Here is a 16,805-nt window from a genome sequence, read left to right on the forward strand (position 1 = left end):
TAGATAGATAGATAGATAGATAGATAGATAGATAGATAGATAGATAGATAGATATAGATATAAAGTAATTTCCATCAAAATCCCAATGGCATTTTTTCAAGAAATAGAACCAAAAAATCATCAGATTTGTATGGAATCATAAAAGACCCTGAATAGCCAAAGCAACCCTAAGAAAAAAGAACAAGGCAAGAGGTATCACACTCCTTGACTTTAATTTATACTACAAAGCAACAATAATCAAAACAGCATGGTACTGGCAGAAAAACAAATACACCACCAATAGAATATAATTAAAAACCCAGAAATAAATCCGCATATATATGGGCAGATACTTTTTGACAAAGGAGCCAAAAAACATACAATGGGGAAAATAAAAGCCTCTCAATAAATGATGTGGAAAAAATTGGGAAGCCCCATGCATAAGAATGAAACTAGACTGCTATCTGTCACCATGTACCAAAATTAACTCAACATGGATCAAAGACCTAAACATAAGACCTGAACAACAAATTGCATAGAAGAAAGCATAGGTATTAAACTTATAGACCTTGGGTTCAGAGAGGATTTTATGAATTTGACCTCAAAGACAAGGAAAGTAAAAGCTGAAATAAATGAATGAACTATATTAAACTAAAAATGCAGCTTTTGCATAGCAAAAGAAACCATCAACAAACAAAGAGGCAACTAACAGAATGGAAGAAGGTATTTGCAAAGAATACCTCCAATAAGGGCTTATATCCAAATATATAAAGAACTCATACAACTCAAAACAACAAAAAACAAACATTGCAATTACACAAATGGGCAGAGGACCTGAATAGATACTTCTGCCAATAAAACATGCAAATTGCCAACATATATATGAAAAGATACTCAACTTCACTAGCTATTAGGGAAATGCAAATCAAAACCACAGTGAGATACCACCTCATATCTGTTAGGATAGTTATTATCACCAAGACAAGTAATAACATGTGTTGGAGCAGTTGTACAAAAAAAAGGAACTCTCATGTATTGCTGCTGGGAATGCATATTGGTACAGCCACTATGGAAAACAGCATGGAAGTTCCTCAAAAAATTAAGAATAGAAATTCTTCTGATGGGTATCTACCAAAAAAACCCTGAAAACATTTATCCATAAAGATATATGTACCCCTATGTTCACTGCAGCTTTATTTATGGTGGCCAAGACACAGAAACAACCAGTGTCCTTCAATAGATGATTGGATAAAGAAGATGTGGCATATATACACAATGAAATTACTTGGCCATTAGAAAAATAAAATACTGCCATTTTGACAAGATAGACAGGATCTTGAGATTATCATGCTAAGTGAAACAAGTCAGACAGAAAAAGTAGAGAACCATATGACTTCATTCATATGTGGAATATAAAACTGAAAACAACTAAGGAGTAAGACAAGCAAACAAAGAAACAAAAACTCAAACACAGACAATTTATTGGTTACCAGAGTGTAAGGGGGGAGGGGGATGGTAGATGAGGGTAAAGGGGTAAATATATGGTGATGGAAGGAGAACTGACTCCAGATAGTGAGCACACAATGTGATATATAGATGATTTATCATAGAATTGTAGACTTGAAACATATAATTTTACTATTCAATGTCAAACCAATAAATTTAATGAAAGTTAAAAAACAAATAAAGCTACAGTATTCAAAACAGTGTGGTACTGTCAAAAGAATGCGCATATAGATCAGTAGAACAGGTGAGTTCAAAAATAGACCCAACATATATGATTGCTTTTCAACAAAAGTGAAATGGTAATTATAGGTGAAAACAGTCTTTTTAACAAATGTTGCTGTTAAATTAGACATTCATGGACCAACAATTGAACCTTTACCCATATCTCACATTTTACACAGATATTAGCTCAAAATAGATCATAGATGTATAGTAGTCCCTTCTTATCTCTGGGGATATGTTCCAAGACCCCCAGCGGATGCCTAGAAATGCATACTAAATAGTACTAAATCCTATATATACTATGTTTTTTCTTATACGTACATACATACATACTTATGCTAAAGTTATTTATAAATTAGGCACAGTAAGAGCTTAACAACAACTAATAATAAAATAGTACAATTATAAGAATATACTGTAATTACTGCTATGTGAATGTGGTCTCTCTCAAAATATCTTATTGTTCTCGACTCACCTTTACACTTAAAGGCACCACTTTACAGCTTCTCTTTGGCATATCTCAATTGCCAGCATCACAACTCTTGCACTTTGGGGCCATTTAGTAAAAGAAGGGTTACTTGAACACAAGCACTACAATACCAGGACAGTCAATCTGATACCCCAGATAGCTACTAAGTGACTAGCAACTAAGGGAGAGTGGGGGATGGGGAGGGTAGTATATACAGCTGGGCAGACATGATTCACATACTGAGTGGGACAGATCGGGAGGGTGAATGATTTCACCATGCTACTCAGAACTGTGTGCAATTTAAAACCTATGAGTTTTAGTTCTGGAATCTTCCATGTAATATTTTCAAACTGCGGTTAACTGCAGGTACATGAAATTGCAGAAAGCAAAACCGCAGATAAGGGAAGACTACTGTATATGTAAAACCTGAAAATTTTAGGAGCAACCATAGGAGAAAATGATTGTGGCTATATTTTAGGCAAAATGTTTTTAGCTATGACATAATAATTATATCATAGCTAAAAATATTGACAAGTTGACCTACATCAAAACAAATGAGCAAATAAATGAATAAAAATAAACAACACCAATATCAAAACTAACAGCAAAAGTATTGATGAAGACATAGAGCAACTAAAACTTTCATTCATTGCTGGTGGTAATGCAAAATAGTACATTGTCTTTAGTACTTTCTTATAAAATTAAATATACACAAATTATATGACCAGTAATCTTTACCATAGGAATCTACCCAAGAAAAATGATAAACTTCTTGTGAATATTTATGGCTGTTTTATTTTAATTGTAAAAAACTGTATACAACACAGTTTTCCTTCAACTAGTGAAAAAAATTAACTGTGGCACATCTATGTGATGAAACACTACTCAACAATAAAAAGGAATGAACTACTGATACATGAAAAAACATGGATAAGTCACACATATACAATAAGTTAAATATGCTAGACTAAAAATACTACAAATCACATGATTCCATTTTTATGCCATTCTGGAAAAAGCATAATTATAAAAATGCAGAACAGCTCTAGGGTTGTTAGGAATTAAGAATAGGGGGAGTGACTAAAAAGAAGCAACACAAGGAAATGTTTTGGGCCAATGGAACTGAACAGTTTTGTATCTTATTATGGTAGTGGTTAAATGACTCTATGCATTTATCTAGACTCATAGAGCTGCACACAAAAATTAGTGAATTTTATAGTAGGTTAATATTAAAATTTGTATTTTATTTTTCAAAATTTTATTAAATTTATTGGATGACATTGGTTAGTAAAATTACATAGGTTTTAAGTGTACATTTCTATAATGCATCATCTATATATTGCATGGTGTGCTCACCACCCAGAGTCAGTTCTTCCATCACCGTATATTTGATTACCTGTTTCTAGGTTTCTAGCTTTATCTCCTTTTTCATTTGTTTATTGAAACAAACAAGGATTAGTGCTTGCAAATTGCCAAATACTAGAACAGAGATAAACATTTATAAAACAAAAGGAAGATATTTTTTTTTCCTTCATGAAACTGAATTTAGAGTGGGAGAAACAATGAACATGGTTATTAAGCAAATTATAGAATGTTATTTGATGATAAGATTTAAAAGAAAAATGAAGCAGGAGAAGGAATTAACAAGTGTTAGAGGGGTTATATTATTATATAGAATGGTCAGGGAAGATCTCACTGGCCAGAGAAATCCTGACTGACAAAGCAATATTTTAATTAATACTGAATCATTATGCATGCTGTAGACAACAAAGGAAAAGTGAGAAAAAATGTGTTTATATGTATCATCCATGGTAACAATGCAGAAAACTCCAAGAAAGGGTAATGAGCATCCTAACTTTTATTCATCGACTTTTCATTATCTTTTTAAGAATCAGCCTAAAAATACTCTTAACATTCATAGTCACACTTTGTGCTAAATTGCTCTGAAAATCTTCAGATGGTCGCATCTCTTATTATTAGGAAGCAGTGGTGTAGAGAGAAACAAGGTGTTTCAATAAAATATATGGACAGTTTGATTGCTGATATGACATTTACAAGTATGGAAAATAGTGTAATATTTTTATATTATTGCATGATAATTCTGGCAGTTAGCACTTTTAGACAGTCATACTAAATATATATGGGTAAGAAAAAGCATAAATTCAAAATGGCAGAATTAGGTCTTATTTTTAAGCAACAGTTTTACAAAAGTTACTGAAAAAATGGAAGGCGTTATCAAGTCACAAAGGCATTGGAGACATGAATTCCAACTGAAACTCCACAATAAGAACTCATATGAAGCAATCATTTCCTTTTAAAATTAATGCAGTTTGATGGTGATCATTTCAAGTAGTTATTTATTTAAGGTATAGATAATAATATTTTAATATGCTATCATAATAATTTTCAGAACAAATAAATTATGTTATAAAATGTTTATGCATTATATAGAAATGACAAAAATGGTCTTTGTATTTGCATTTCAGAGCATAAAAGCCGTTTGGCATGTGTATTGTAGCATTACAGGAAATTGGACAGAAAAGATCACTTTATAAAGTTATTTGTATGTTCTTATTTTCAATCTTATAAAAAATATTCCCATTAAAAATATACGCTATAAATGTAAGACCTTAATATTAAAGTGTGAAAATGTAGTTCACTCCCCTGCCCACCTTAAAATAATAGAGGCTTCTCAAAGTTGATAGAAAATCAACATCATACTGACTCTGGAGTCAAATAGCAGTTAAGTAATAGGCACTTTGCAGTTCAACTGCCTTAAGGATGCTTCTGGCTTTTCCATGTCTGTTCTGCTCTAAATTTTGCTTCATTTTAATTCGTCTCCTTCTATGAAGATAAATTTGATGTATTTTTTATTTGTGCCTGTATGTGCTTGAATGGAGGCCCATAAACTCTTTGTTCTTTTCTAATGGTATTTCGTTTGAAACTATTACTGACATTCTAGGGTTTTGTATTTCTTTGTCCCTATCCCTTAACTATTATAACATCAGAAAGAAAGAGTCTGAGGAGTGGCCTTGAATATTGGAACTTCTGTACTTGAATGCTGAATTTTTGTCCACCATGACGCACAACAACACCTAGGCTTCTTCTAGTGTAAATATAAGATCTCCAGTACCTCTGATCCTCAAGGGTCTGCTTCTTAATATCCACAGATGCTAAGGCAGCACCTAGGGAACATTCAGGTTGGTGATGCCCTCTTTACATATTACAGCTTTGTAAATTCTATTACAAATTCTAAACTGACTCACATAAAAACCCAAGAAGTGGGTATTGTAGACATTGTCATTTTCCTTATATTACAATTCAGAATGCCAAAGCTTAGAACACTTAGGCAGTATGCCAGAAATCATGCAGCAATGAAGTTACATTCCCAGAATTGACACCTGGCCTTTAGTCCCCCATACCTTATGCTTTATGCATAACACTCTTTTGTACCATCTGATCATTTAGAGTAAAATATACTCAAAGAGATTCTATCAGACTCCATCATCAAATAATTCCTGCTTTGGTGTTCATAGCAAAACTTTATTTATTTATTACGTACGCATTTACCGAAGAGTACGCATATTGAAGATAGGTGAAATAACTAGGCTGCCAGGTCAGTAGTTGTTTTGGGTAAAAAAAAAAACAGGCATATCAGATCAACTAATGTTAATTTATTATTCTATTATAAGGGGGTGAAATTTGACCACAATACTTGTTAAGTTTAACTACATATATATATATATATATATATATCTTACTTAGAGAGACAAATATGGTATTTTATATTAACTAAGTCACACATCAGCTTGGGTATAAAGTTATCTAAAAGGACACAGAAAAATCATCCAAGTCTCAAATTAACTTCATCATTTTTTTACCACACCACCCTCCCTTCTTTCAATATCTGTAGCATCATTTTATTTTGTACACATTTGAATCATATGTACTTATTTTAAATGATCTCTGTATATCAATATACTACATTCTCAAATATTAAATTATTTAGAATCAGAATCAATGTTTTATAATTTCTTGCACATCTCAAATACATGCTAATTGATTGATTTAAAATAGACATGGCAGCACATATACACACCCATAAGCACAGATTGAATTTGCCTTAATTCAATAATTAATTCAACTTCTCTTATTAAATTTTACATATCTGAATGACTCTTACATTAATACTTTAGGAATATTGTCAATACTTTAACCAATTAATAGTATAAAATGAATAGCAGCAGAATTCTCTATATTTAAATCAGGGTACACTCATATTTGAGTATGTATGGTAAAATAATTAGTTAAGTTTTTACATCACATTACTGTAAACTCCAACTTTTAAAAGCTACTTCTCTACATAAAGTTCATGTTATGAACAAACACAAACCAATTAAATTTCCCCTACATATGTTTCACATCTTTTTAATGTTGTTTGCTTCATTACAGTCTGCAGTCACTTTTTATTGTGGCCATTATTCTGCTGTTATTCAAGAAAGGTGTTGTTCTTATTAATTTTATGATGTTTTTCATTAAGAGAATTTACACACACGCACACACACACGCGCGCACACACACACACATACACACAAGCACGTACGCACACAAACAAATGCACACTTAAACTTTCTGCACCAGTATTGGCACTACCAAAAAAAATATTTGGTATCTTGAGATTTATTATGGATAATAAAATATTTTTTACTATGCTATCAGGAATCACAGATCAGTTAAGAATTTAGAGGACTGAATTTTTTCTGAAGATATCAATTTAAGTCCCATTTTAATTATTAATTACCTACAATATTAAGTAAGTCATAATCTGGCTGAGTTCCTTCATCTGTAAAATGAGTATATTGAGTAGGGAAAAGAGAGGTTATTTAAAACTGTTTGGGGATAACTGCCTAATTATTTGTAAAGAAAATAAACCTGGATACCAAACTTACTCCTAAAGTTAAAATAAATTGCATATGCTTAAAGATTTAAATACACATTAAAAACTGAAAGAGCTAAAATTAAAAGTGATTTTATTTTGGTGGTTATTTTTACGATTGAGAAAATCCTTTATAATCATGAGCAAGAACTCAAAAACTACATAGAGAAAATGAAGTTGATAAATTTAAGACTAAAAAAAATGTTAAGAAAATACAAACAATTTTGAAACATAAAGAATAAATTGGACAAAATGGATAGAAAACAATATGAGAGATAAATGGCTAATTCCTTAATATGCCAAAAGCTCTTAATATCAATAAAACACTTTAAAAATCAACAAAAATGAGCCCAATATTAATATAAGTTTAGGGAGAAAAAGAGAGGACAAGATTTTAAAAATCTATTTTAAAAGATGCTGTTCTGACTTTTGAATAGGAGTCATTTGGCAAAAATATTGCCCATGCAAAGCATTTGGAAATTGAAGATAACGTTATTACTGAGTTAGAACTTAGTTCATAAGGAAGAAGAAGAGGAGAGGAGGAAGGAAGATGAGGAAAAGGAAAGACAAAAGAGACGTGAAACAAAATGTAGAACAGTAAGAATATAAGCAGATGCTATCATTACTCACGAAAGTGACGGTTTGTCTAGGTATACTAGAGTATTAGGTTTTAACTTCACAAGGATAGGTGAATAGGCTATAAATCTGTGAAAGGTCAAGAATCAGAAATGTGATCAACCCTTGCAGAGCTTCCAAGTCAGTGAATGGCTGGATGAGAAAGAAAATATGCCCACAGGGGAAGGGAGATACCAAGGAACCTTGTATCTTTTGGTTGAGAATTTGAAGATCTGTGACTCTCAATGCCACTCACAGATGGGGGATAAACATTTATAATAACTTGCACTGTCTGGAAATTCTCAAGCTAAGAAAGCAATATAAAAAAATGATATGCCAAGCAAAACATGGTTTTCACTACTTACTCAAAAGTAGTAAAAACATCTCAATAGTCTCATGGCATTAAAAAAATTGAATCAGTTAAAATGCTTCACTTTTCCTTATCCACCTCTCACAATATACATTCCAAAAATATCTAGATCCAGCCATTTTATAAGACTTAAAGTCATTTAGAAATGGTTATTAGCCATAGTCAAACTAACATTAGGGGGGAAAAAGAAATATGCCCAAATAATTGTAACTTTGATATCAAAACTAGATAAGGACATAGAAAAATTACAAGTGAGTTTCAATTAAAAATGTGTAAAAGTTAAAAAAATAATATTTTATATAAATAATTAGCAAATCATCACTAGGTCAAAATTATTTGAGAAATATAAGACTAAAGATTATACAGACTTTAAAATCTTTAAAGAAAATGAGAACTATCAACAGATAAAGGAAAACTATTTTATAATATTCAACATCCCTCCTTTATTAAGTAAAAATACATTATTATAGTATTCGTGGTAAGTTGAAAACTATATCAAAGTCCTAACCTCTGAAACCTACACATGTTACCTTATATGGCAAAAAGGATCTTGATATAGGGACATGGTCCTTGCTTATCCAGGTGGATCCTAGATGTAATTACAAGTGTCTCCATACGAGAAAAGCACAGGGGTAATTTACCACCGAAGAAAAGGTGATGTGATGATGGAAGCAGAGTTTGGGGTGATGGTCTCTGAAGATGGATAAAGAGACTACAAGCCAAGGAATACAGGCAGTCACAAAAGCTGGAAAAGGCCAGAAACGAGATTCTTCCCTCAGGGCCTCCAGAAGGAACCAGCCTTCCATCACCTGGACTTGAGCACAGGGAAACTAATGTTTTGAACTTCTGATCTCCAGTAGTGTGAAAAAATAGATTCATATTCTTTTCAACTAAGTTTGTGGCAAGCTGCTACTGTAGCAATTGGTAATTGATGTAGTAATATGTGGTGCTTTGTATGATGTCATTAGCATTTCAAACCATATAAGAAAGGATAGACCCATCAATGAGAGTTCTGGGGCAATTGGCTATCTATAAGGGAAAGATGAGTTTAGATCCCTACTTGATTCTATTTGCAAAAAATATGAAGATTTATTTTTATTGAAACTAAATATGTACTACAAACATAAATCTTTTAGATGAAAACAAGACAGAAGAAAATATTGGTGTAAGAAAAGATTGATTTAAAAAGAAAAGATATTGCGATGGTTAAGAACTGGCTTGGGATGCCAGAGGGCCCCAGTTTGTATCCCACATATGAGAGCCAGTTACACTGCCCTCCAAAAATAAATAAATAAATAAATAAAAATAAAAAGAAAAGATATATTTGATGCCTTTTACCTTTATCTACCATCCACCTTCCCCCGTACCCTCTGGTAACCACTAAACTATTGTCTGTATCGATGAGTTTTTGTTTCTTCATTTGTTTGTCTTGTTTCTTTGTTGTTTTCAGTTTTATATCCTACATTTCAGTGAAATCATAAGGTTCTTGACTTTTTCTGTCTGACTTATTTTACTTAGCATAATAATCTCAAGATCCATCCATGTGATGGAGGGAGAACTGACTCTGGGTGGTGAACACACAATATGATCTATAGATGATGTATTACAGAACTGTATACCTGAAACCTATGTAGCTTTACTAACCATTGTCACCCCAATAAGCTTTAATTAAAAACATAAAAATTAAATAAAATTAAAAAATAAATAAAATAAAAATAAATTTTTAAAAAAGAAAGGATAAAACTGTAAAATAAATAGATAAATTTATGCCAAAAGTGTAAGGACTAATTTTTTAAAATTTATTTATGAATAGTGGATTAGTATCCAAAATATATATGTATATTTACTATATGTGATATATTTATACCCAATAAGGAAAAGCAAACAATTGGAGGGGAAGAGAGATATAAACAGGCCCCTAAAAAAATAGGAGGATATATAAATGGCCTATATAAATTTGAAATATTCTCAATCTTATTGTTAATCAGGGACATGTGTAATAAAACAATAATAATTATGTACAATTTCACTGTCATCAGCTTGACCCAGTTTAATTAAGAAGAGTGAGTGAAAGTGTAGAGAAGGAGAATTTCTGGAGGGGTGTGAGTTCATACAATCACATTAATGAAAAATTTAGCAATCCTAGTATAATTTTCAAAATACACACACACACACACACACACCCTATTGCTTGACACCATCTCTTATTTATGGCAATTGCATATACAGTGAAAAACTGAGTAATAACCTAAATGAAATAATCTAACTGCCTCTTAATATGGGAATGGATAAATCACTCCAATCAGATTGGATAATATACAAATAATGTATATGAATGAATTAGATCAAAAGGTATTTACATGACTAGGTTTCAAATGCAAAATGTTGAGTTAAATCAATTTGCAAAATATCACATAGTATGATTCCATTTATATTAATTTTTAGAATATACATAAAATTTATGTATATTCATATTTGTGGTAAAAGGACAATGACATGAGTGAGAATACATATTCCTATAAATTAACTCATTATTTATGTGACAATTATTTTTGAGAAGCTACAATATGCAATCCTCATTTTGTACGGGGGATTCAAAGTGAACCAAATAAACAGAAATCCTTTCCCTCACAGTGCTTATAACTAGTGAAAATGGAAAACAAAAAGATAACTGTAAAATGTATACTATGGTAAACAGAAAAAAATTATTCAGGATAATGTTTACCTGTGGTGGGGAAAAGAAGAAAAGATAAAGTGATAATTAAGATTTGTGTAGAAAGTCTATTTCTCAAATTATGTACAAGACCTGAAACAATGGCCAGATATCAAAATGGTTTTAATTTCGTTAGTGTCTACATATATTTGTAATTTTTGTATATTTGTTTCATAGCTTTTAAAATGTAAAATGAAAAGTGATACTCAAACTCTTCATAACTTAATAAGAATATACTTTGTCATTTTTCATATCTAGTGTTAATGAAAACTTAGAAGAGGAATAAATTGCTTTGTTCTTTGTGGCTATCATTTAGTAGAAATTATGAAATAATACATACTTTTTGACTAAGCAATCCTTCCTCTAATAATTTACATTAGTGGAATAATTCAAGGGCTAATAAACTTCTGTGGATAAAGATGTTCATTTTGCATTATTCATGATTGCAAAAGCTGGAAACAACCTAAATCAAAAAGGGATTATTCAAATAAATTATGGCTCAGCAATACAATAGCATATTACGTAGTTGTGGAATGAGATATATCTCTAAGAACCAGCATGGATGTGTGCCTGTGATATATTGTTAAGTGAAAAAAGAAAGTACCAGAATCATATGAATAGTGTGAAGCAATATTTGGTTTAAAAAATCTATCTGTTTATGTATTCATAGAAAATGTCTAGATGGATAGACATGAAATTATTTATAGTGGCTAACTCTGGGACATGGAATTGAAGTGTGTTTTAACGTGAATTTGTTTATACTACCTTATACACCTTGGAATTGTGCATTTTAACCACAATATTATTTAAAGAATAATATTTTAATAAATGACCACTAAATGAATTACATTTATACATGGGAAATTGATCACCAAACTTTAACTCCCTGCTTCTTTCATTACTTATCAAACCCACTTATCAAAACCTCACCTCTAGTTATATACAACTCACTGCTTATTGCATATCTACACCCATAGCCCCTTCCAACAATACTTTGTTTCCCTGCCCTACTTTTATAACAAACGTTTCAATGTTTAATTCCCTGACTACATCTCTATTTCCCTTCTACATTTTCTCTTGAACTCACTGCAGTCAGCCTGCTATCCCTACGACTTCACTCAAGATTGCTCTTATCAAAGTCAACTACTAATGGTGAATCCTCAGTTCTCATCTGACTTGGCCTATCTTGATATGCTCTTGGCTTTGCTTCCAGACCATCCTCCTCGTTTCTGCTTACCTTACTGGCTATTTCTTCCCAGTATCCTTCTTGCTGCCCATTCTCTCTTCTCACCAATTTGGAGGACCTTAGGGATTAGTCTGAGTTCCTTTTTTCTTCTCTGTCTTCATTCACTCACTTCCTTGGTGATCTCATTCAGTCCCATTGACTTAACACCCATTTATTTCCATGCTGACAACTGCAGACATACATCACTAGCTCAGACTTCTCTTCTGAACTCCATATTAAAACATTGCAATTACCAATTCAGTATTTCCATTTAGAAGTCTCATAGTCTTCTTGCCCTTCTACCATCTCTTACCTTTGTCCTTAATATTTCAATAAATGGCAATTAATCTTTCTAAGTGACTAAGCTAAAACCTGTTGCCCATTCCCAAGCCAATCAAAGATTGTTATGGTCTCTACTTTCAAAACTTCTCAGAAACTGATCATTTCACACTATCTCTACCATTAACATCATTGTTATTATTTATCTGGATTATTGCAATGACTTTTAATTTATCTTTCTGCTCCTCTTTTCTCCCCGACTGCTTATCCTCAACACAGTTCAGAGTGTTCTTTAAAAATAAGTTATATCATGTTATTTCTCTGCCCCAAACCCTCCAATGGCTTCCCATCTCACTTACAGTAAAAGCAAAGGTTCTTACAATGACTCAGAGGGCCCTACATGATCTGTTTTCCTTTTTATTACTTTTCTGACCTTATCATGCCCTGTTACTTATTGAACACACTAAACAAATTCTCTCCTGAGTGCCTTTGTATTTTCTTTTTCTTCTGCCTGGAATGTTCTCCCACTATATGGACATATAAATGCTTGTTTTTTTATCTACTCTAGCAATTTGTTCAAAGTCTACCTTCTGATTGACAACTTTCTTGGTGACTCTATTTAACATTGTAAACCTGCCCCCGACCCTGGCACTTACTAGGCTTTATCTTTCTCCAATGCACTACCACCATAAGAAATAGTAGGTTTATTTATTTGCATATGTCTTAATTGACTATAATCTGCAAAAATATTTCATAACATCGGACTTTATTTTATCATTCTTTGCTCAGCATCTAGAATATGCTTAGAAATCTGTTTTCAAAAAAATAGTTTTAGAATGAAGAGATAAAATGGTCCAATTCTATCAGACTCAAAACAAACTTTTTGAAATGCATTAAAGGACAAAGTAGGTGATTTAGAAAACCAACCTAAAGAAAAATATAAACCCATTTGCTAAAACAATACAATAAAATAATCCTAGTTATAAAAAGTTCTATTTACCTATTAAAATCAATCATCTAAAGCCCATATCAATAATTTTCTCAATCAATGTCAAGTAGACTAATTTTATCAGTAAAACTAGATATTTTGCAAGGATTTCAAATGTATTTTTAGGTAACTATTTAAATACAGTTGCAACATGAATTTTTACAATGTTATAAAAGATTTCAAGAAAATCAATTTTAATCTAATTTTATATGTTATTGGCATAACACAAAATTTGTAGAAACATTGATGAGAATCTCCCACCTATGCAGTAAATACAGCTATCATATCTGGCTAAAATACTATAACTTAAAAAAATAGGCATATTTTTATTTTTACTTAGTGGTCTACATATATGATCCTATAGAAAAATAAAGTGGTACCTTGGTCACAAACTTTTGTATAACTGTAGGCTATCACCTATTAGAAAGTCAGGAAGCAATTATTTTGTGGTAGACATAAAGAAGTTAATTCAGCATTAAAGTAATTAATTTAACTGGGTTTAGCCCATGAGTTCATAAACTTATTTGTACATCAAACTCTTTTTTTTCATAAAACACAATTAATATACTAAGGAATTAAAATTAATATACTAAGGAATTAAACATGGATGTGTTGTTGATTTATTTGGTACATTGAGCATTTTGTAATCGTTGTTTTCTTCAGCTGGGTGTGGCTTTTGAGAAATAGCTGGTTAAGGAAATTATTTTAGCTATGAGTGTATTAGCAATATAATGTTCAGGGAATGATAATCTTTGTAATTAGCAGCATTTTATCATGAACACTGAATTTTTCAGTATCACATTATTTAATAACATATACAATTTTCTATATAACTTTTAAAAAACAAATAATTTTAATATATAATTTGTAAATAGGTATACATAAAATTAAATCCATGCTCATATATACGCGCACACAAAGAATCTATCAACATACTCTGCATCTTAATTTTTGAGCAAAATAAGTCAATACAAGAGCTACTAATAAGTAGTTTATCAGACATCTATTTTTATAAACAAACAATGTATATAATTATAGATAGCAGAGTTGATAGCAGATTTTTTAAATACTAAGTGAGATATGGAAATTTGAAAAAAAGAGCTACTGCTTAGTTGTTATACACAAAAGCAGAAATGAAGAAAACTCAAATCATAGCTATCAAACTGTGTTTGCATGGAAAAAAACAGGTGCTTCCAACATGTACATTTAAGTGACTATTGTGAATATTGTTTACTCAGAGTACAATTGACCCTTCAACCATGGGGGGTTAGGGGCATCAAAGACTACACTATTGAAAACTCTATGTATAACTTTTGACTCCCCCCACATTTAACTACAGCTTGCCCTTAGTATCTGCAGGTTTTGAATCTGTGGGTTCAACCAGGTGCAGATAGAAAACAATATAATTGTCCTTGAACAATGCAGGGGTTAGGGGTGCAGACCCTAACACAGCTAAAAATCAGCATATAACTACTTTTTTTGTATATAAGTTTTGATTCCTCAAAATCTTAACTACAGTCAGCCCTTCACATTCATGAATTTAACCAACTGTGGACTAAAAGTAGTATTTTTTCAATCCACGGTTGGGAATGCAAAAATACTGTTTTTGATCCACTGTTAGTTGAGTCTGCAGATGCAAAACCAGCAGTTACAAAGGGCTGACTGTATTTACTGAAAAAAAAAATCAGGTATAAGTGGACCCACACAGTTCAAATCCACATTGTTCAAAGATCAGCTGCAGTACAGCAGACAGGCCTATGACAAATTCAAACTTCACTGCTCTGCTGAACACGCTCAGTGATGGAGCAGTTTCATCTCTGAGGATAATTTAGTCAATGGGGGCTTATAAAATAATGGGATTGATTTACTTATGCAACTGTAAGTTACTTTTAAGGTAATTCAAAAAAAATATCAAAAAATGGTTTCAATAACAACGTTTTAACCATGCTCGCTTTCTCACAGTGAATAAAAATACTTAAATTCTGTTATGTTCCTGCATCAAAAATGTCATGAATTTAGAATCATACTTCCTACACATATGTACAATATCTGTCTACATTCACAAGCATTTCTCTTTTAAAACCTAAGGCTGACCTTGTATATCCTCAAGGACTTCAATTTTTTTCCTATTACCCTTTAGATATCACACAAAACATTCTAATGTGGCAGCAGCAATGTTTCTCAAACAGGGTCATCTGTGAACTAAATCAGAAAGAACTCACAGGTTCTCCATCATATTTAAAAATGTTCTGGTTTTCATTTTGATAGCATAAAAAACACTCAGTGTATCTGGACTATCTGAATGACCTATCCTATAACCATGAACTGAGAAAGGAATTCATTGCTTGAATTTGTTTTTAAAATCACATTGACACCACATTGAGCTATTTTAATTTGCAGATTAACAAATAAAAGACTAATGGTGACTCAATATAGAAAAGACTCATTTATCTAAAGAAAACAAAAACACTAAGTTGAAAAGATGTATGCATCCTCATGTTCATTGCAGCATTATTTATGATAGCTAAGATATGGAAACAACCTGTGTCCATTGATAAAGACAATGTGATACACACACACACACACACACACACACACAATGGACTATTATACTCAGTCATGAAAAAGAATAAAATCTTACCATTTACAACAATGTGGATGGAACTTGAGGGCATTATGCTAAGTGAAATAAATCAGAGAAAGACAAATACTGCTGTACATGATCTCATTTATATGTGGATCTTAAAAAAAGAAATAGGTGCATCCTTGCCTTTAAAGAACAAATATATCACTATGTGGTATACTAGCAAAGGTTTTGTATATTTTAAAATAGTATCTGACATGTTAAACTCAAAAGAACATGCTCAGACAAGCCAAATTTTAACTCATGTTTCAAGCATTAAACTTAAGCAAATATTATTCATCATATGAAATACATGCTGATTATCAGCATACAAGTCACTTTATTAACATAAACTCAGGTGTGGTTGAAAGGGGTTTGTCATGAATAACAAAAGGTTCTCATTTCATCTCTATTGCCCTGGAGCTGTTTCAGGAACTAAGGACAAAAACCAAGTATTATAACAAAAGATACTCCTATTGCTCTTAGGAAATTAAAATATTATACTTAAGAATCATTTAGGAAATTACAAGGGTTTTTGGAATTCTGGCCAGGGGACTGACAAGGACCAAACAATATATATTTCTTACTGTATCATAATATCATAGAAAATTCTAAGCAATCCAATGATGAGTTTAAAGAAAGGCTGATGGATTAAAGAGTTCATTATCTTCTAAAAGATTGGAGACCACAGGAATATTTAATCTCAATTCCTTAGGATCAGGTTTCTTAAAAAAAAAAAATACAGCATTTATCTTCTGAAATAAACATAGCACTTGAGCAAATGTTACATAGTATTTGCAATGCCTACTATTTCTTCACCATTCTAACTCATTTGCCACTATGTTTGAGATTTATTATCCACACAGGATAAAAGAAGGGT

Source organism: Hipposideros armiger, unplaced genomic scaffold (assembly GCF_001890085.2).
Source record: "Hipposideros armiger isolate ML-2016 unplaced genomic scaffold, ASM189008v1 scaffold_670, whole genome shotgun sequence".
Taxonomy (NCBI): domain Eukaryota; kingdom Metazoa; phylum Chordata; class Mammalia; order Chiroptera; family Hipposideridae; genus Hipposideros; species Hipposideros armiger.